We start from the raw sequence: 22,402 nt of genomic DNA, 5'->3' as shown, positions 1-22,402 counted from the left end.
TGATGGCATCAAATGTAACAGGAAAAATATAAAGTTGGATAAAGTGGTCTGAATGATGGGGATTATTGTCAAAATATACTCTATAAAAATTTCCAAGGACCAAGTTTTAGAATGGTAAGGATTTTAGGCGCCCATTTTGGCTTTTTTTCTCTTTAAAGACCACAGGAAGACATTTGTAAAGAAATATATTTAGTAATAGTGTCAGGGTTTGGTGTTGGGGTGGGGGGGACCTGGAAGGGGACAACATTTGGAATGTAAATAAATAAAACTATTTAAAAACAGAAATTTAGTTAGCACATGGTATGATCAATTAATGCCTTTTCCTCCGTGCCCATCTATTAGAAAACAATAATTCAGCAGGGACAGAGAGCTCATGCTCCCTTGGAAAGACAAAATAAAAGAAGGCTGTGCTGGTCCTAAGCAATGAGGATTCTCTTCCCTTTGAGACAGGCACAGAGGTTTCTGGAATTAATAAACCTAGGTAGCAACATGCAAGCTACTCCCGTCTGCCCACAGAAAATGAGAAAGCACTACATAACCTCTTTAAACTTCAGTGCTAATCCTTCCACTAATGAAGCCGAGTTCTCATTTACAAAGGATCTATATTAGATTAAATATTAGGTGGGGATCAAGTTACTTATGAAAACTGACATTAAAGTGTTCATTAGACACTGGCTAGCTGTAAGTAACTATTACCAATGCAACACAATAGCAAAACGGTGAATTTTATAGATGGAGACAGGATCCAGAATTAATATTTAAAGGAAAAGTTAGAGAGGGTGGGGTGGTGGCTCGATGGGTGCAGTGCTCGCTGCACACGTGTGAGCATCTGAGTTTGAGCTTCTAGAGCCCAGGTAAAAACCAGACAAGGGTAGCTCATCTCCACAAACCCAGTGTGTTCCTATGGCAAAGAGGAGACAGAGACAAGAGAATCACTGGACTTATGTGGACAAGCTAGCCTATACATAGCAGCAAACCATAAAGAGATCCTGTCTCAAACGAAGTGGAAGTCAAGAAACACCATAAGAAGTTGTCCCCTGTCTTTTATATATATATGCCAAGGCAAGACTGCATGCACATTAGCAACCATGAATGCATATTACATATGCATACATACCTAATACATATATACACAAAAACAAAAAGAATAACAGCATCATATCTCTGAGGCTTAACACATAGAAGAATGAAAAGAAATTGCCAACCTTCTAGCAGATGGGATTAAGGAGCACAGCTCAGTCATGGACATGTGTTTTCCTCTCTGAGGGAATAATACGTCGAGAGGCAGGATAGAGATCTACATAGTGACCAGTAGAATTTGGAATCAGGTCCTTTGTCCTTGTCTTCTTGTACAAAGGGCACCTCTTGAATAATAGACCCACTCTGTCCTAGACACCCATATTCCAAACCAAGAAAGGAATATATCAAAAGCTTTGCAGACTTTTCTAAGTCATCCTGCTGTAGTCTCTGTCCAGCCTCTCAGACGCATAGCCAACCATTTTGCCTGTAGCTTCCTCTCATCCCTCTGGCAGCACTTGGATTTTACCACTGGAGCAGCTCCTTCTACAGTTTTCTTGGCCCCAGAGCCTGCATTTAATATCCTATCCTCCACCTAAGTTCTGATAATCACCTTCTCTCCTGGCTACCCATGGACCCACCAACCAAGCTCCAGAGAGTAAACAAATCTGGACCAAATAGTAAGAAGATACATCTAAAATTTAAAAGCTGACTGGAAATAGGCACCAATCCTTAGTATATTACACATTTGATTTGTGGTGCTTTTCTAGACAAGTGCATGTTACTCTGTTATGTTAGTTGGGATTTTATTTCTGCAAAGAGACAACATGACCATGGCAATTCTTATGAAGGAAAACATTTAATTGTGACTGACTTACAGTTTCAGAGGTTTAGTCCATTAAAGTCATGGGAAAAAACATGGCAGCATTCAGACAGACATGATGCTGGAGAAGGAGCTGAAACAGCTACATTTATGTCTGAAGGCAACAGAAGGAGACTGTGTGGCATACTTGTATAGCTTGAGTATAAGAGATCTCAAAACCCACCTCCACAATGACATACTTCCTGCAGCAAGGCCACACCCACTCCAACAAAGCCACACCTCCTAATAGGGCCACTCCCAATGGTACAAGCATTCAAACACATGTGTCTATGGGGGTTCCTCTTCAAATCACCACACCTATGTTTTCTCCCAATATACTCCTGTTAGCAAAAGTGGAGTGTCCTTCATCACTTGCCTCTTCTGCCTTTTAAGGCATGGGACCAAGACAACAGTTGGCTATTACATAGGGATGATTTTCTCATGGAGAAATTAGAATCTAAAATATGGAATAATGTGCCCACATTTGAGTAATTTCAAACTGGGGTGTGTGTGACTTCAACCTAAGATTCAGCTGCTTAGTTCCAAGTTCTTTGTCCCTCATTTAAAAAATCGGACTACTCAGAGCAAAGTATAATGATATATATGTACAAAGATATTATAGTGAAGCCTGTCAGTTTACATGATGACTAGAGCATTAATTTAAAAGGGGTAGTAAACAGTGTGAGACATCAACTTCTAAACCCTAACACATAGTTCCAAGTCAAGATGGGACAGATTATAGTTTTCCTTAATTTCTTATCCCAGACCTAAATCTGAGCCCAACTCAGGAACTCTTCTGGCATCATTCTGTCTCATTACCATAGGCACACAATAAAACATCTTTACCATTTCTCTAAACTCAGCCATTGGCCAAAGCCAGAAGGAAGACCTGTGCATTTGCATCTGGGGATGCCATCCTGACTGATGCTCTAGGTTGCTGCGTATACAGTGGAGGAGACTGTGAGAAAGGACCATAGTAGTCAAGGAAGAAAGCATCCTGGGACAGAGCCACAATCACGAGATGATTCCTACCAATGAACCTCTTCCTAGTTTCCATTTCTACCACAGGGCATCTCTCTCTCTACCTCACCTCATGTATTATCCACTTGCCTTCATGTCTTCATTGTACCAGGCTCCTTGTTCTATATGTTATCTTAAATTAGTATCTATCTCCAGACATCCCGTCTGAGATGTACACATTTTTAAAGATTCAACATATAACTGAAAGTTTCACCAACATGTGGAACATAAAAGAGAAATTTGAAAAATGTGTGTGTTCATGTGTGTGTGTGTGTGTGTGTGTGTGTGTGTGTGTGTGTGTTTGTCAGTGAGAGAGAGAGAGAATCTGTGTGTGTAATACAAAGATTGAAACCAGAGCATCACCTCATCTTCCTCAGGCAAGCACTCAACCATTGAGCCACATAACTTCTGACACTCCTTCAACAACCCTTGAATTGTCCCAGTAACCTCCAACCTTGTCTTGTCTGTGTCTTTTCAGATATTATTATTTGTTTCTTTTCTTTCTGAAATGTTCTCCCATTGCTTTCTCTGCTTGCTCTCAATGCTCTGGCAGCCAGTCACATTAGAGCAATTCAAGGTGCAATGTGGGCCCGACCTGTTTCCATAGAGCTTGTCTTTCTCCCCCTTCCTTTGCTGTGTCCTATCCCTACTGACTAGAAGGAATTAGACAAAGAGCCTTTCCTGCCCTCAGTTTTAGTGCTGGTTGGTTTGTAGTGTTTGTAGTGTGGAATGTTCTTTTAACTGTATCGTTCTGTCCTTTTGGTCTTAATTTAAGCATTATCTCTTTCAGATAATTTTTTTTTAGACATCGTATTGAAAAAAGCCAGTCTCCTTCATTTTATCATGATCAGCTTCTTGAGGCAATCGCAATCTGCAATCAATTAGGTAATTGATTTTTGGGTTGCATTGGAACAGCACATTTTTTTTTTCTAAAACCCCACAGATGCAACCAGGTCTATCTAATCACAGCACAGGGAGCAGTGACGGTAGTAGTTTGACTTGAAGCGACGAGCAAGAGAAGCACTGAAAAGTGTTGCTGAGAACAAGCGCTAAGGGCATTCCAAGAAGGGCATCTTGCTGATAGGGCATTTCCAGCACATGTGCAATGCAGTGTGGAGCAGAGACAATCTCACGAAAACCTCAAGGAGGATTTTCACAGCCATAGCCACTCCCAGTCATTTGTCTCATCCATAGGTCTGTTTCCAGTGTTTACAAAAAGTCACTCTCTGCCACTTTCCCTGCCTGTAGATCTCTACCAGGAGGAAATAACACACCATTTGTATATTTGAGCAAGGATGTTGCCCAAACAGTACCAAATCTGACTCAGAGGCATAACACTGAACCAAGGAGACAACTTTGAAGTCCTTACCTACATAAGTGTTACCCAAAGAAGGGAGAATGTGAGGTAGATTTATTTTCAAGAATATTGAATCTTTAAATGGTGTCCTGGCAATTCTTATGCATTATTGAAGAAGAACTTGGAAGGTCAACCCAATGGTTTGGACAAAGCCTGTACCACATGCCAGCTGGCACTCGCTGAACATTCCTCAGATTGAATCTATTCAGTTCTAAAATGTTTTCAGTGCCTTATGTGTAAGGATGCTCTGAAGTTCACACAGAGAAAAGAGTGACAAGGTACCTGTCATAAACAGATCAAGAAGAGAAGGATTTAGTTTACATCATGGTTTCAGGTATTTCTGTCAATAATTTTTAGTCCTTCTCATTCTGGCACATGGTAAGGCAGGAGGTGAAACATGGGGGCACAATAGATCTATTTTCTCTAGGGCCAAGAAACAGGGCACAAGATATAGATCTCAAGGACATTCTGTACTTTTTTCAGCTACATCTTACCTACCCAAGTTCCAGACACCCGACCTGCACCACTATCTGCAGACCAAGCCTCTACCATATGAGACATTAGTAAAGCATTTCAGATTTAAACTGTTAACAGTATAGTTGAACACCCTTGAGAAGTATCAAATGTCCTTCATGGGTACGGTAATAATATTACAGCTTTATTTCTCTCAAGAACATACTTTAGAAAGCAGAACATATTTTTCTGATTAGGCAAATGCAGAGGTACATTTTTTAAAATGTTTTGATAATCGTTATTTAGCATCCCTATTTATGGCACTGAAAATAAGTCATTGTTATATATGCCGCACATAAAGGCTGAGAAGCAAAGATTTCACCCAACAAAGCCAAAAACCAAACACTATTTCAGGTGAGACCACTTAGTGTAGAAGTTTGGGTCATAACCCAACCATTGGTTTATTATGTCTACAGAGCTGAGCAGTTCTCTGGGATGAGGAATGACCATGTCTGCATCCAAACAGAACCCATGGGGATTAAAATGATGGCTTGGTCTTTTCAGCTTAAGGACCTGAGTTCAAGTCCCAGACCCTACCTAAAAGTATCTGGGTGCTGGGATACACTTGAAATTCCCAGGCTGGAGAGCCATCAGCCTGGATCATGAGAGCTCCAGGCTAGTGGTTCACCCTGTTTTGTCTTGTTTGCTAATTTTCAAAAGCAAACTAGTTGGGAAGAGGGAGACAGAATGTGCTAGCAAAGTACTCTGCCACAGAAACTACACCATCAAACAGTTATTTACTGTTCCTGTCAGGTCACAGGGGTATGGCCACACACAGCTGAAAGCCCCTTGTACTGATGACTGCTGTGACCCCAGTGTCCCGGCCATATATAAAAGAGCTGAACATTTCCCAAAGTGCTGAATAGTAACAAGCCCAGACAATCAAATATGACTGCAAACAGATATGATGCAGATAAGAAAAGAAATCCCCTTTGTTTTTCACCCAAACTTAAGGATTTGTGTGATTTAAGAAGGCACAGGTTTACATTTACATTTTAACCTTTTCAGCCTCCACACTCAAGTAGGTGTGCTAATGAAGAGGGAGAGAAGGAGAAGGAGAGGGAGAGGGAGGGGGAGGGGGAGGGGGAGGAAGAGGGGAAGGGGGAGGGGGAGGGGGAGAGGGAGAGGGAGGAGATGGAGAGGAGGGAGAGGGAGAGGGAGAGGGAGAGATCGAAGAGACTCAACAAGTTACAAACTTGAAAAGGGGTACATAATAGAAAACCATTAATGGCTTAATTAGGTCAACGAAGCCTTTTACAAGATTCCAGACTCCATACAAGCATGGGTAGGCTAACACTGATGTACAGTCAGGCCACTAGAAAGGAAAAATGCAGTGTGTGTTCTAGAACTAGATTCTAATCATTCCCTCCATGTTCATTAATTTAAATTAACAGGTATGCACTGATGATTTCCTACGTCCCAAACTCTGTATAAGGAAAAAGAAAAGAAAAAAAAATACTTTTCATTTATTTATTGATTACAGATACAGTAACAAAGTTACAGTGCCCGTTTTTCAAACCATTCACAGTTCAAATTCTCATAACATGATCAAAATGTATGCACATTCAAGGGGTTAATGTGAAATTGAAATGTAATCAGTGCAAGCCAGCATGTTAACAAGCACCTGTACACACAGTACCAGGGAGGTTGCAGAGTAAGACCGTGTCTCCAAAATCATAGTCGTAATGATAATGGTGAGGATGGAGATGGTGATGGTGATGATGGAGAAGGTGATGGTGAGGATAGATTTTACTAAATGAGGATTGCTTCATTTCTAAACATGACAACACACTATAGAATTTTATTATTCCTCTTACAACCTCGATTTCAGAAAACAGGGACATCAGAGATTAACTTAAACCTAGCTACAGTCATAAAGGACCTACTATGCATTGGTATTAACTTGTATTTTACCTAGGATATAAAAATGAAGGTTCTAAGTTGTCAAGTAAAATTCCCACATTACAGGTTAGTAGGGCTATGCATCAAAATATGGTTTTCTCGAATTCTCAAGGACCATGTGATTTTACTTAGGATTTTTCAAAAGTCTACAAATGAACACATATGCTTCTAAGGCAAGAGAAACCTGACATTTGCTTGTGACGTAAAGAAAGTACAATCTGTTTTGCCTAAAGGCTTTCTTTGACTTTTTGTTTTACTGTTATCAATTTCCAGTTTTTTCCTTGAGGAAATGTCAAAGATAAAAAGAAAAGTTAGGCCCATCTCCCTGTGGCATCTCCCATCAGGTGTTTGCAGTCTCTCCTTGTCAGTCAGCTGGAGAGCATTTCAGCTCATGAGGCTCCTGAGAGAACATTGCAAGAACTAGCTCTCTGTGATGTACAGAGCTCTCCTTATACCTGGTTTTCCTTGCAGTTAGCCCCAAAACACCAAAAATATTTTATACAAAAGCGCACCGAGGCCTGTGTTTTGTGTCACCCTTGGGGCCATCAGGTCTTTGCTCTGGGTTTTATCCTGTGGCGCTAATTTCCCTTGTAAAGAAGAGCTTATTTTTCATGATTTTTTTTCTGTAGATTTATTCCAACTTGCCTCTTTTACAGACTAAAACTGTAGGTAATTTTTTCCCCTTCTGGCATTGAGCATTTTGTGTGTGTGTGTGTTCATTTGAACCGATAAACTTCACAGCGACAGGTTTTTATTTTTGTGGCAAAAGCTAAAGAGTAGCTTTTTTGAAAGCAAGCCCTCCACAGAGAATAGACTTTTTTTAACCGGGGCAGTGGAGTTAAAGCCATTGTATGTTATCCACTAGAAAGAGATGCTGAATGGTTTATTTTCTGTTTGTACACTGGGGAGATTTCTCTCAAGTAAAAAGGGGAAGATAATTTTTTTCTCAAAAAGTATTTCTTAGTACAAAAATTGAGCTATAAAGAGATAGTGTGTGGATAAGATAACAAATAAGCTTGGAAATATAAATACATGTCTTTATGAATATTTTATTAATTATTTGAGAATTTAATACATGTGTTTTGACCATAATCAATGCTCCAAGCTTCTCTCACACCCTCCCTAGTCACCCTTCCATGAATGTTGTTCCTCTTTCTTTTTCCTAATAACCTGTTGAGTCCAATTTGGTATTTCCATTCTTATCTGGGTTTGGGCCCATCCACTGGAGTGTGATGACGATACCAGGAGTCACAACTTTAAGAAACCCCATCTCTCTCCCCATTGATGGACCATAGCTTCTTAGTTATATGTGTTGACTCATGGTATCCATGGTTCCCCCCCATACCAGCCTGTTGACCATCTTCATTTTGTGAAGGTCTTGTGTAACCACAACAGCAGTGATTTAAAATCATGGCAGTCTTATCATGTCCAGAAGAAATTATACTTTGTTTTTCAGTGCTAGGGATTAAACCCAGGGTCTCACACATAGAGGAAGCATGCTATTACTGAAGTTTTACCCCTAGCTCAAGTGATGCTCAAAGTGATGCTGAGGAGAGGACTGGGAAAACTAACTGTAGGCATTACTGTGATGGCTGTGGTAGATAATCTCAACTGACAATTCAATGAGGTCTAGATAGACTTCTGGCAGATAGACTTCTGGGCATTGCCTTTCCAGAACTATCTTGATTAGGTAAGATGAACAGGATAGGATGAGATGACCACAGGCATGCATCCCTCCCTGGGCTGTCACTGAGATGCAGGTGATGAGCAGTTTCAGTCTCTTGCTGCCTTGATTTCCCCATCACAAGGACCTGTCCCTTGAACTGTTAGAAAAAAGAAAATCTTCCTTTCTTAAGTTGTTTTTGTCACTATATTTTATCACAACATCAGAGTCTTATGATCTCTGAGCCAAGAACCCCGAGCTCTGAGAATGTCCTTGCTAGAGGCAGGGATTCCTAAAGAGTGATCTGGTTCCTGCTTTCTTATTGTCTCCCCGACCCTCTGTCTAGAGGTACATGTGGCTATGTAACTAAACTGAGATGAGGCACCTGGACACCTCAAAGTTCAGTTGGTACAGCTGGATTATAACTCATCCCTGTCCTGTAAAAGGCTCAAACTAGCAGCTCAGTGGCCCCCTGTTTCCCAAGACCTTTCATAGTATATAGGAGCATTAATATCTATATCTATATCTATATATCTTTTATCCATCCATGAATTTATAATATATTCTTTAATAATCACCAACTGCAGCCCACGAATTTTATTCTTTGAATTCACATGACAGGAAACTGAAAGTTTTTCCAGTTTGCCCCCTCAATGCAAACTCATCAAAAATAGAGAAAGGCCCAAGAGTTCTCAAAGATATCCCAATGTAACCAATACAGGGAATTAGTAACAGGAGTGGGGTTATTGCTGTGATAGACCTATGTGGTTCTCTGGACTTCGGAACCTTTTGTAACTAGAATCCAGACGAGCATTGACTTACATTAACATTTTTTTCAAGTTTGTACAAAATGCTAATACTTTAATGTCAAACATTGTAATGTAATACAATGCTTGTTCATAACCTATAAATAGTAAAAGAAGTCTTGCTCATTTACATAAGACAAATGGGGTCCTAGCTCAAAAATCAACCTGGTTTGCTCCACCTGAGTTCATGGCACAGAATGCTGAGACTGCCAATTTGTTGACAAAAGAACAAAAGATGAATATATTATCTAGAGAGTGAGTGGACAAGAAAGGATACACTCTTCTCTCCAGCCAGGGATTCCTTCTGTGGAAGTAGGATTTTCACATCTATCACATATATAAAAATTAAGTAATAACTAACCTTATTTTTATATTTTCAGAATGTGTGTTTATAAAAGGTAGAATAATTCAAATATTGTTTTGCTATTAACTCATGTTAATCTATTGGTTTTTCTGGTGAGAAAGGATAAGTCTTAAGAAATACAAATGGATTCTTTCACATGTATCTTTGTTTTAAGGAGAGAGGATAACATTAAAGAAGGCAAGTATGCCCTGAGAAAGAAGAGAGATGAATGAATATATATTTCACAAACATTCTAATTGAATGTTTATCCTTGCCCAAGTTCATGATGAAATTTTAATCATTATCATGTTGGTAATAGAAGGTGGGACTTAAGATATTGAGGTTATTATGGTTTTGCATTCACAAGCTCATACTGTAATCTTATAAGGCTGTTTGTCCTCTCATAGGAATGTTTTTCATTTCTCTTTCCTTTCTTCTTTCCTACACTGCCCTGCCACTTTGTCTTTCTACCATGGGATGCCTCCTGCCATGTGATGATTCAACAAAAGGTTTACACCAGAATCCATCATTTTAATATTAGATTTCTCAACCAATAAAAATGCTCTACAGGTTCCCATGCCCCATACTCCCCCTGCAGTTGCATATTTCCATTTATTATCCTGTCCCTCTGGGCTTCTCTCCTGCCCACCCCCAAATACATGATCCTGTTCTCATTTCCCCTGCCATCCAGTTCCCTCTCTCCCTCTGCCTCCCATCATTATTTTCTTCCCCCATTCTAAGTGGGTCTTCCTTCTTGTTAAACTTTTTATGGTCTATGAGTTGAATCATGGGTGAAAGTCCCAGAGACCAGGAATGTTAGAGGCTCCCAGGACCTGATGGGGATGACCTTAGCTGAAGTGGGGAAATGGGAGCTGGAGATACCACTTTTAGTAGACAGACAGGACTCCACGAGTAGAGAGATGAGGCTACCAATCCATCTTTAAAGATTTTGACATAGAATTGTTCCTGTCTAAGGGAAATGCAGGGACAAAAATGGCAGAGAAGGAAATAAAGGTCATCCAGTGATTTGGCCAACTTGGGATCCATCCCAGGCACAGGCACCAAAGCCCAACACTGTGACTGAAGCCATGTTGTGCTTGTAGACAGCATCCTACCATGACTGTTCTCTGAGAGGCTAGACCAGGACTGAGACAGATGCAGATACTAAGGTCAAGAATCCTTATGGAAGAGTTAGGGGAAGGATTAAAGGAGCTGAAGGGGATGGTAACCCCATAGGAAGAACAATAATATCAACTAACATGGACCTATCAGATCTCCCAGAGACTAAGTCACCAAAGAAAGAGCATACATGGGCTGGTCTGTGGCTCCTGGCACATAGATAACAGAGGACTGACTTGTCTGGCCTCAGTGAGAAAGTATATACCTAGTCCTGTAGAGACTTGATGCCCCAGAAAGTGGGGATTCTAGGGGGTGAATTGGGGGTGGGTAGGTGCATATGGAGTGTGTGTGTGTGTGTGTGTGTGTGTGTGTGTGTGTGTGTGTGGCACCCTTTCAAAGACTAAGGGGATGGATGTTGGGGTGAGAACTCTGGGAGAGGAAACCAAGAAGTGGAGGCAGCATTTAGAATGTAAATAAATAAGTTAATAAATGTATGCTAATACATTTTTGCTCATTTTGTTAACCAAGAGTCTGTTACTCTATTAATAACCACTATGAAGAAGGTAGAATATAAGAGTTAAAGGACCAGGAAGTCTTCTGGCTTTCATGATGCCAATGGTTTTCACACACATTCTTCTTCAGACAGATTTAGTCATTCATAGATTCAAGACTGAGAAGGCAGCGAAACTAGAAACTTATGAAAAGGAAGTTTTGTTCAGATTCAATGAAAATGTCAAAAATTCCAAAGCAAGAGAAATAACGAGGATCATACAACCTGGACTTTCTCACTCTCTAAGACTATATTATTTCCATCCTACTTTTAAAGACAAGTCTCTTTCAATTCTGTGAAACCCATGCCAACAACCATCCCCCAAGTCTACACCACTTGACTATCCTATTGTCTGTCATGCCACTCTTTAATTCTTAATTGCTGTATCTCTTGGAAGACAATTCTGACTCTGGCACAAGGCAGACTTGAACAGATGCCTGGATCACTTATTCATCAGTCAGGTCAGGTACAGACAAGGCTCAAGGGACAAAGGGCATTAGTGTGGCCTTTAATGCTATCTACTTTATTGAACACTTTACAAAATCAAGAAAATGATACCACACTATGAGCACATGGGTAAAATTTTAAAAAATCATAAAATTTGAAATGTTTACTAGTCTAATATTTTGAATAGATTTCATTGTTTTAAAGGTGAGGTTATTTGTAAGTTACAGATAAATTCTTATATATCAAGAATTAGTGTATCTGTAGGTATAACAACTTGATTAATATATTTTCTAGGTACAGTGGCTATGCAACTAATTACTCAATAATTTAGTGCTGTAATGCAAGTAGACCTTGTAAGTTGAAAATTGAGAATTGTAGACACTGTATTTTCCTGCTGTCTGGAGTTCAGGAGGAAGGCTCTATGCTCATGACTATACTGGTTGCATAGGAAACCTCTTCTACACATAAATTTCGTACTGGCACTAACAGTTAGGTGTCCAATTGATATTTTGGGGACTCTGCTTGTGAACTTTCTATATAGGACGGTCTATATCTTTTCACACCATTGACTAGGTGCCAAAAGCAAACAGTAAATTGAAAATTGAGCTGTCTTTTACATCCTCGGCTGGAGGCTAATTTCTACTCAGTTGACTCTAACTTTAAGTTTGGCCCATATGCAGTGAAAGGAAACAACAAACCAAACTGTCCATGGATGGGTTTCAACAATTTATAAGAAAGTCAAGTGGGATAGCATGCATTGATGTGACCATCTTCAGAAAATGTAATATGAAGTAGATATAATTCTATCATAAAAATATCTCTGTGAAAATATCCAAATATATTTCTGAATTCTGTCTCATGGATGCTTACAGGCTAACATATATGAGAAATACATTTTAATTGCTTTCTCTTTTTCGAATTGTCAGATGACTATAGTTACCTTTTTCAGGGTCATGTTTCATCTTCAGCATTTTCCTCTAGCAAGATCCCCCCCCCACTCCCGGTAAATATTTAACTTTTGAAACATTGAGACGAGTGAAGTGTTTACCAAATATTTTTCTGTATTGAGTGGTTGCCTAGCAGCACATGCAGGAACCATTACTGATCACTCTGTAATCTGTCAACTCTCACTTTGGGAAAACGCTCTCCATTTGTTTGTCTCCCTTACTTTTAAGCCCTACCTCCACAGAAGGAATCTCTGGCAGGAGAGAAGACTATCCTTTCCTGTAAACTCACTCTCTGGCACTTCAGCAGCCCATGTATTCTTTATCTCCTACATATTTCTCAATGCTACTTTAGTTTGACTCTTTATGGTAACTCTTAGCATAGCAGTAATGGGGGTAGAGAGACAAGTCCCTTACACTTTTCTTTTTTTTTTTTTAATAAATCAACCATTTTAGCAGGTACATCTTTGAATACAATGAGATTATCTACAAATAATTGCTCATATCTTCCATAATTATAGCTATGTCATGTAGAAAGCCTGAATGTAGTTGGAAGGAAATTCTGTTTGATGGAGTGTGCAAGAAAGAAAGAATTGATCGTGACTCTGAGAGACACTGTGGGGGATGCATAAATGGCTTTAGGAATGCAACCGGGAGGGAACAAACTTGTGATAGATGAATTATGACAATGTCTAGGAATCAGTAGTGGGAAGAAGAAAGAGTGTCTGTGTGGAGCTCCATTCAGTCATATACAGCATGTAATTTAGGGAACTCACTTAGTCTCTTGAAATGATACTGTCGCCCTACGATCACAGAGTTCTTACTAGACAGGGTTTTCTGGCAGTTCCGTCGTTTTAGATCATCCATCTCATGCAGCTGTATGGACTCTCACACTCTAAAGAGACAGAGAGACTATTTAACATGCTCCTTTAAAGCACCTGTTCAAACAGCTTTGTGGCCTTTATATGCATCTCTGCATGCACATGAAGGACAAAGTATGCCTAACAACGCCTTTCTTCTACTTCTCACTTGGGGACTGGGACCAAAGTCTTCCGCCATGTTGCCTTTCACTCTGCTAGCTTTTCCACTTCCTTTCATTCGAGAGGCCAACACGGATGGGCGTGATCCTCAAACGAAGCAGATATCTAAGCAATGCTTAGAGGGGAAGTGTCTCACGTCAGCGATATAAAGGAAAACTTCCAGGTGAAATCCCAGGAAGCCATGTAACATGCTCATCCGATTGGCATGGCTGAACCACCAGTCACTTTTCACACTTCTCCATTCCTAGCATATTTACCAAAACCCACAGAAGCCCGAACGTTCTCCCTTTGCTGTTAGAAATGCTCTGTTGCATTAACAAGCTGAAGGGGCTTGCATCCCCATAAGAACAACAATACCAACCAGCCAGAGCTCCCAGGGACTGAACCACCATCCAAAGACTATACATATGTAGCAGAGGATGGCCTTGTTAGGCATCAATGGGAGAAGAAGTCTCTCGTCCTGCTTAAGCTCAATGTCCCAGTGTAGGGGAATGTCAGGGCAGGGAGGCAGGAAGGGGTTAAATGAGGGAACACCCTCATAGATGCAGGGGAGAGGGGTTGGGATAGGAAGTTTATGGTTTATGGACGGGGAAACCGGGAAAGGGGATAACATTTGAAATGCAAATAAAAAAATCCAATAAAAAAAACAATAGTTAAAAGTAAAAGTTAACTCATAGTTAGTAATTGCTAGATGTTTACATAAAGCCAATACATTTTCTTGGCAAGAAATTTTCTAAAATCTTAAGAGGTTGAGGAACGCGGGGTGCTAGTAGTTACATTTTAAATCTCGATATGATCATGACTCTAACTATCCAAAACCACTGTCAAGGGCCTCAGCAGAGATGCTTCTGACCTCTGCTTGCTGGAAGGGCACTTCCTGCCACTTTCTGTTATCTTTGATCTGTTTAGCAAGAAGCAGCATCAGAAGATAAGAGGTTGGGACACTTTCTCTGATTGAAAACACAGGGCTTGGGGAGGTGAGCTTGCCTGTGAGAGGGAAGCAGGGACGGAGAGGGAACGCCTATCCTCTATGATGCAGCCAGGGTGGGATGTGTTCAGGATGTGGTCCACGAAAGACAATGGCATGTGTTTCTCCTTAATAAAAACACATTAGCATGCTCTAATATGCTATCTGAACCATGTGATTCATTTGATCTTGGTTGATAAAATGCCATGTCTTAGAGTTCATGACAGCCTTGATGTGAGTTCTGCAGATTCTTGGATGTGTGTTACATATGTATGTGTGTATGTATGATATATATATACATATATATATATATATATATATATAATTGCACAGCTGTTTCTCTAGTGCAATACTATCCTTAAATGCTATATGAAAAGATGGTAGTGAGAATGAGAATCCCTCATAGTAAGGAGCCTTTAATTCTTCTTGAGCTTTCTTGAGTGAACTTATAGTAAAATCCATTATATATTATGAGTGTTTACATGTTTATTTTAACTTGTTTTGTGGGCTGTAGTCATCCCATATTATGTCAGGACAAGAATATGTGATTGACTGAATGAATTATCGGATGCAATGACAACAGTAGTGTCTTTGAAATATGCCTTGTTTCCAATCTAATTCTTGGTTTGTTTTTTTTAGTTCTTTTCGGAGCTGGGGACCGAACCCAGGGCCTTGTGCTTACTAGGCAAGTGCTCCACCACTGAGCTAAATCCCCAACCCCCTAATTCTTTTTTGATGTCAAACATTCTCACTGGCTTTTCATTGTATTTAGATTTACAAGTTACCTATTTGGTATTCCAAATTTACCCCAAATTCAACATATCTGAAAAAACCAAGCTCTGATAGAGAACACGCAAATGCAAACATGGGACACCCATTCTGAACTTGTTTTCCTAAACTTACTGGAGCATTAGAACCAAATTGAGGAAGAATCACAGACCAGTCAGCAAAAAGAGTATGGTCTCTAACTGATTTCATTGTCTTCGTATTCTTTGCCTTTGTATCACTTGTTCTTTGGTAATACTTGAAAAGCAACCGCATTTGTTTCCAGAGTATTAAGTAAGGTTCTGTTGAGCACTCATAAAATTGGTTAATTATGCCAGGCATAGTGCTGTAGTCCCAGCACTCAGGAGGCAGAGGCAGGCAGATTTCTGAGTTTGAGGACAGCCTGGTCTACAAAATGAGTCACAGGACAGTCAGGACTACACAGAAAAAATTCCGTCTCAGTAAAACCAACAAATGGTTAATTATAATAAGCATTGTTTATATTTTGTTCAACTCAAATGTAGGAAACCTTGACTTTATGTATATAGCTAAGTATAGGGTAATTTGCATGACAAAACCCCCAGTGTGAAGGGTCTGGATAATTAGTGTTGTTCATATTGCAGCCATGGCTGTCCTGTTTCTAAGCAGAACCCACAACCCAAAATGCTGGTTTGACTCAGTATAAACTGGGTTGTACCCATTAAAAGTCCTGAACCCCTAGTACCAGAAAATTCATTCCAGAGTATGAAAATACCCCACATCCACAAGGAAGAACTAACTATACCTGTTATTTTATGAATGCTAAACTATTTCATGGTCCCACTGGGTGGCATGGAAAATGAAATTCTCACTGGTGAATAATTAGCAAACTGAATGGTTGCAAATAGATCCAAATCTGTTCCTTCCTTAAGAGCGAGTATCTATTGTCATTCCTAAAAAGGTAATAGTTTCGAGAAGTGGACTGAAAAGAACTGATGATCTTTCAAATCAGAGCAATAATTTCTAAGTTGTGCTGAAAAAAAAATCCAACATTCCCAAAAGAATTGGAAGAAAAGGAAAGAATGATTTGTGGAGAAAGAATTTAAGTAATAGGATGTGCATTGCATAAAAAAAGATCGAAAAGTAAATTTTTAGTAAAGAATGTTTTTTGGTGTTTGCATGTGGGATGGATCCCTAGGTGGGGTGGTCTCTGGATGACCTTTCCTTCAGTCTCTGTTCAACTCTTTGTTCCTAACTTTCCTTTAGAATGGAGTAATTCAGGGTTAATTTTTGAGATGAGTGGGTGGCCCCATCCCTCCACTGGGGCCATGCCTTACCACTGCATATGGTCTCTACAGGTTCTGGTATTTTGGCTAATATCATTCCCACTGGGTACTGGAGTCCTCTTGCTTCCCTGGCATCCGGGACTTTCCTGCTGCTACCCCCAGTTCCCTATGCCCCACTTCTACACACATCCTTTCAATTTCTTGACCCTCTGTCCTTCTCCCCTACCTCCTCCAACAGCTGATCCTGCCCTCCCTTTTTTCCATCTAGAAAAATTATAGATTGAGCAAAAAAAAATAATACTTTTTGAAAATAGTTTCTATTTTTTCCTTAGCTGCAAAACTGAAAAGGATATAATATTTTCAATTATCTCTTTTCTTTGTCCTTTCCATTTGTTAAAGGAGTAAATAAACCATTGATCATTCCAACTCACTGGAGTAAGTTCTGGAAAGGCTCTGCATGTGAAGACACAGGAGCTGTGCCTTTGGGATTCTAGAGGATGTGGTGCAAGTTCCATAGAAATCAGTGGGGCAGGAAAAGTAAGTTTGGGATTGAACATAAATGCAAAGGACATGAAGACAGGGAGAGAGCAGAAGCCATCTCCAGTGCTACTAATGCTAAGCGCACCTTCATCGTATTCAGAGATAGATGCTGCTGGTCCATTACCTTGACAGGCCACAGGATGAACGAGAGCTAATTTTAGAGGCAGAGGATCAGCTCAGGCCTCAAGTAAGAATATGCTGAATTCAGCCACAAAGTATTTATGAAAGAGGCCATTGGAGCTTCACATTATGTATCTCCATGTTGAGGTAATGTAAAAATGACATAGGAATTGCTCTCAGACTTTCTTTCACTGTCTTTTTATATATGTGTGTGTGTGTGTATTCTTATGTATATACATATTCTCATACATATGTATATATGCATGTATATTTATTTAAACTCACATATAGAGGTTTAAATAAATACATGTATATAATTTATATAAAGAATATATATTATAAAGAATATATGCAAAAGGTTTTATAAAGAATATATATAAAGCTATATATAAATATATAAATAAAATATATAACTATAGAGACAGATATAGATAGAGTCTTACAGTACCTATCGAATAGCAGTGTTCTTGTTTTGTTTCTATTGTTGTCATTATATATAATATATATATATATATATACACACACACATATATCCTCTCTGAAATATCAACTAAACACAGTATAAAAACTTATAATAAGACAATGCACATATCTCCTATAAAGGCTGGACAAGGTAACCTAGTAGGAGGCAAAAGGTCTCACAAGTAGGTAAAAGAGTCGAGCACAACCCACCCAACACACGCGCGCACACACGCGCACGCACACACAAACACACACACACACACACACACACACAAACAAAAAGACAAAGCAAACAAACAACAAAAAAACCCACAAAACAAAACAGTCCCTTTGCTAGGAGTCCCACAAGAAGACCAAGTGGAAGTGAGTTCAAGAATCTGTGCTCTGAATAAGCTCTCCAAGAGAATCTACCTGCAAATAGGAGACACTGAAGTGGGTGCTCACTAAGAGAGCGAGAACTGCTGATGGGGGACAGGTTAGACAGGAGTAAGGAGAATTCCCCTGCTGGGCTTCGAGTGAAGGGCAATGGATGAGGCTAGGTCAGGAGCAGAGCTGTGAAATCTTCACTTTCCACATACAAAAATCTTGGGTTTGGTTCTGTAAGATAGCCTGGGGAATAGAGACAGCCCCGTGCCTTTCTCTTTCACAGGGACAGGCAAGTGGGTGGCACACGCATATCATGAAATGCTAATGCGAGTTGAAAAGCTCAATCACACAAGAATACTGTTTGCTTTGGTTACTTACAAAGAGGTCATACACCAGTGAGCAAATGCAGTATTTGGAGAGAGATGAATCTTGAATAGACAGCCTGGGTGGTGGGCAGGGGGATAAACTTCAGGGATTTCCCCCTATGGAAAATGGGCAAAAATGCGTTCCAAGCAGTATGAGAATTAAGTGTAATTGACAAAATCACTGGGAACTTTATGTATAGACATTTCACTATACCCCAGCTAATGTGATAGAATAGTCACATCTTTCAGGGGTTTAGAACGAGTAAGTGTATGAGAGAGGAATTCCAACTGCTGGGAGAACAAACACATCAGAGCTACTTTTTAAATGCCAAAGGATCTCTTGACTGGGCAGGGCTGAGAGTTTAAACAAGGAAACTAACAAAATGGCAGGGAACGAAGAAAAGGACGGGTCCTCCAAAGGAAGCAGAACACTGAGGTTGACTGCCCCTGGTTCAAAGTCATGGGACGATTTAATTAAGGACAGTCAGTAATGACAGAAGAGCAGAACCAGGAGCTGAATTGGAGGTGCTGAATTAAAAGGAAAAAGTGTTAAGAGTTTTTCACCTCAATCTAAATGAGAACCGACTAAAGGAAGATCTTGATCTTCCCACAGATAAGGGAAGGACTTCCAATGAATTTGACCCAGACTCCAGCGTGAAAAAGAAAGTTTCCAGTTTCAGATGCAAAGGCAACGTTTTTACCATCAACAAAACCAAAGGGGGAAATGACATCTGAAAACCAACAGAGAGAGTGTTTGCCCTCTAACGGCAGAGAGCCAGTTATGCTGGCCAAAAGGACAGGATTCAAAGTCAGTTAAAAGCTAGAAGACATTTCACCTCCCCTCATATTGTGGGTAACAACCCTCCTTGACTATTTCCCAGACCAGGCTTTAGCAACACACTCTTTAAAAATAAAATGAGAAGAATAGAAAAGAAAAAGAAAAGATAAAGAACAAAAAAAAAGAAATAAAAAAGAGAAGAGAAGATCAATGCAGTTGTAAATGCTATAGCCTGCATAAACCACCAGAATCCATCAGCCTCCTCACCAAAATAGGAATGCAGCCCCAATCTCCAGTGTTTCCCTCCTCATACCGGACCTACCATCATTTCAGTTCTAGGAGGTAAATAATCCTAAACTCAGCCAGTGACAGATACTGCACAAAAGGAAAAGCTGAGTATCATGATTTTATTACCTATATTAGCTCCATGGATGTATCCGTGTTTCTAGTGCCATATATAAGTCTTAGAAAATTGAAGTAGCATTTTTTTTCTGATTACAGAGGCTGTTTGCTGAACATTACCAATCTGCCACATTAAAAGAATAAGCAAAAAAATGCTTCACAAATCCATCAATTAGTAGTCAATCCTGTTACTATATTTTCTTGCAGCTTTTTAACTTTTTAACAAGGGCTCATTGCTTAATCAACTAGCATTATACTTACTTTTCCATATTATAAAAATAAAATACCTCAGAGACATAATTATATGCCTGAATGGAACTCCCTATGTGGTGATGTAATGTGAACGTTCTCCTATTGATGAACTCGTTCCTTTACCATTATTAATTTAACAATGTTGCAAATACAAATCAAGTTTCTAAATAGTAGCTACAGTGTAATAGTCTTTACATTTTCTCCTCTATTTCCCGCAGCTCTTTCCTCTACATTGCTTCAACAAAGTTGAAGTTGTTCCCTTTTTGTCACCCAGTCAAATAGAGTCCCTCACGTGTATTATGTTCACTTGACACAGGCTAGAGTCGTCTGGAAGGTGGAATCTCAATTGAGAAAATGCCCTCAATTAGATTGGCCCTGTGGGCAAGCCTGAGGTACAGTTTTGATTGACGGCTGATATTGGAAAGCCCAGTTTACTATAGGCAGTGCCACGCCAGGTCAGGTGCTCCTGGGTGCTGCTCTAAGAAAGCAGCTTGAGCTATTCACAGGGAATATTCATAGAGCGGGAGTTCCTGCCTCCAGGTTTCTATGAGCTCCTGTTCTGCTTCCTGGATGCTGGACCGTTACCTGTAAAATGAAAGGTCCTTTCCTTCCTGAGCTGCTTTTGGTCACACAGTGTGTCACAGCAGTAGAAACCATAACTAAGAGCTGAATCTTTGACGTAACACGATTTTTAAAACATCCCCTTAACAGTAACCAATTTTACTAGAAATGCATTTTGGAAGGCTTGGAGGTACTACAGTCCCACAATTACAATTATCTCTACAACAGTGTTATTGTGAGTGAGAATCTCGGTCATAGACCAGCATAGACACTGGTAACACTACCCTGAACTTTCACTCAGACTTTAATATATGTCCTTATTTGAAATAAGATAAATGACATTAACAAGAAGTATTAATCCTAAACATGTCACCCAGCTGTTCCGCGTGTTCCTATAAGCCATACATTAAATCATCTCAGTGGTCTTATGCCGGCCTTTTGTTTTTTAATGGAAGAATTTATTTTAGTGAAAACAAGGTTTTGTTCATTTTTACAATTCCTTCTTAATAAGTTGTTCATGTATGTTCATAATATTTACAATCACAGCTTAGCCTTTTTTCTATTAAGGTACTCTCTTTTCTCATTTATAAAGTATATTATATGTTAGAAAGATTAATATTCTACCAAGTGAAGATGCATAAACAAATAATTAATTCAATTGTTAGCATGATTATCTAAAAAATAAATAGCTTCAGGAAAATTATGTGTTTAAATTACAAAATGAAGTCTATGAGGTTGGTCAAATTCAGGATTATACCGTGTGTACAGTAATAAAAGAATCTCCTATATTTTACATATTTATGCTTTCTATGCAAGTGAAGATGAACTGCAAAATTTATTAGAAGTTTACTTTTTAAACCTTCTATATCTAAATTACTGCCAGAATGCCAATTGACGGCTAATGTATCATGCAGGAAAAAGGAAAACAATGAAGAGTTTATGTTAATTTTATTGTACTCTTAATCCAAGTTTAGTAAGTAATTCAAGTGAGAGGCTGATTTCTGTGGCATTCACCATCTCTGTAAACAACCGCATGCTTCTGCAAATGTCCCCATTTCAAGCACCAGGACAGCAAAGGAGCTTCGGACACTAAGAATTACTGTAAAGTAGGGTAGGAAGTCTAGAACTACGTCAAGGTCTTAAGATCCCAAATAAGAACTGAAAGGGTAAAAAGCAAAACCCAAAGAACTGGGAGTTTCTGTGTATGGTATGCTTAATTTTCTAGATTGTTCTATAATTGTTCTTTAAATGAAGGGCATTATTTGAGAATTTGTCTGTAATTATTCATGAATCATCAAAGCATCCATGTGTCCTTTCTCTTAAGACATTTCATCTTCTAATGTACGAAAGCATGTTCTACATTAGAACATGAATTACCTCCTATATGCTAGATCATAAATATTAATATTCAGAAATTATTAATATGCAATAGGTAAGTATGTAATGTCGATTTTTTAATTAAATGTTATGATTTGAGAGAACGACAGATTTAGGCAGTTGTAAACAATCATGGGTATTTCATGTACCTCTTGGCCAGCTGTTCCAATGGTAACACAAAGATGTAGTGTGAAACACACCCCTGACACAGAAGTGCACCTACTTTAATGTGGACAGTCCCATCAGCACAACCATTTCTCAGTGACATATTTATAGTCAGAGCCGCTTCCTTCCCCCCACCACTCATTATCTCATCTAGCATCCACCATGTTGTCTCTACTTTTGCTATTTCAGAAATGTTCTATAAATAGGGTCATTCATTAGGTAAGTTTTTGGGGATAGAGCTTTCAACGTTCTCGCTCAGCACAATTCTCTCTGTGGAAATCGAATAAAACTGGCTGCACCATACGCCAGGACTTTGTCCCATTATATTGCTAAATATTATTCCAAAGCATGCATTTCAACATGCCTGCTTAAGTGGAGAACATCTGGGATGTTCAGTTTTTAGCTACTACAAGTATTCTTTCTGAGAGTATCAT

General features: G+C 39.4%; 1 protein-coding gene and 1 long non-coding RNA gene across 2 annotated transcripts in view; both read right to left on the bottom strand.

Annotated features, from left to right (window-relative positions):
• The window catches only part of LOC120097372 (uncharacterized), a 41,550-nt gene extending 35,731 nt beyond the window's left edge, over positions 1-5,819 (bottom strand). Inside the window, exon 1 of the long non-coding RNA XR_005494715.2 lies at positions 1,206-5,819. This is a non-coding gene — a long non-coding RNA (uncharacterized LOC120097372). The remainder of the gene's footprint in view (positions 1-1,205) is intronic.
• Positions 1-22,402, bottom strand: part of Nrg1 (neuregulin 1) — a 1,053,401-nt gene that overhangs the window by 761,913 nt on the left and 269,086 nt on the right.

The sequence above is a fragment of the Rattus norvegicus genome, chromosome 16, assembly GCF_036323735.1.
Source record: "Rattus norvegicus strain BN/NHsdMcwi chromosome 16, GRCr8, whole genome shotgun sequence".
NCBI classification, from domain to species: Eukaryota; Metazoa; Chordata; class Mammalia; order Rodentia; family Muridae; genus Rattus; species Rattus norvegicus.
This window is presented reverse-complemented; position numbering and strand designations above follow the sequence as displayed.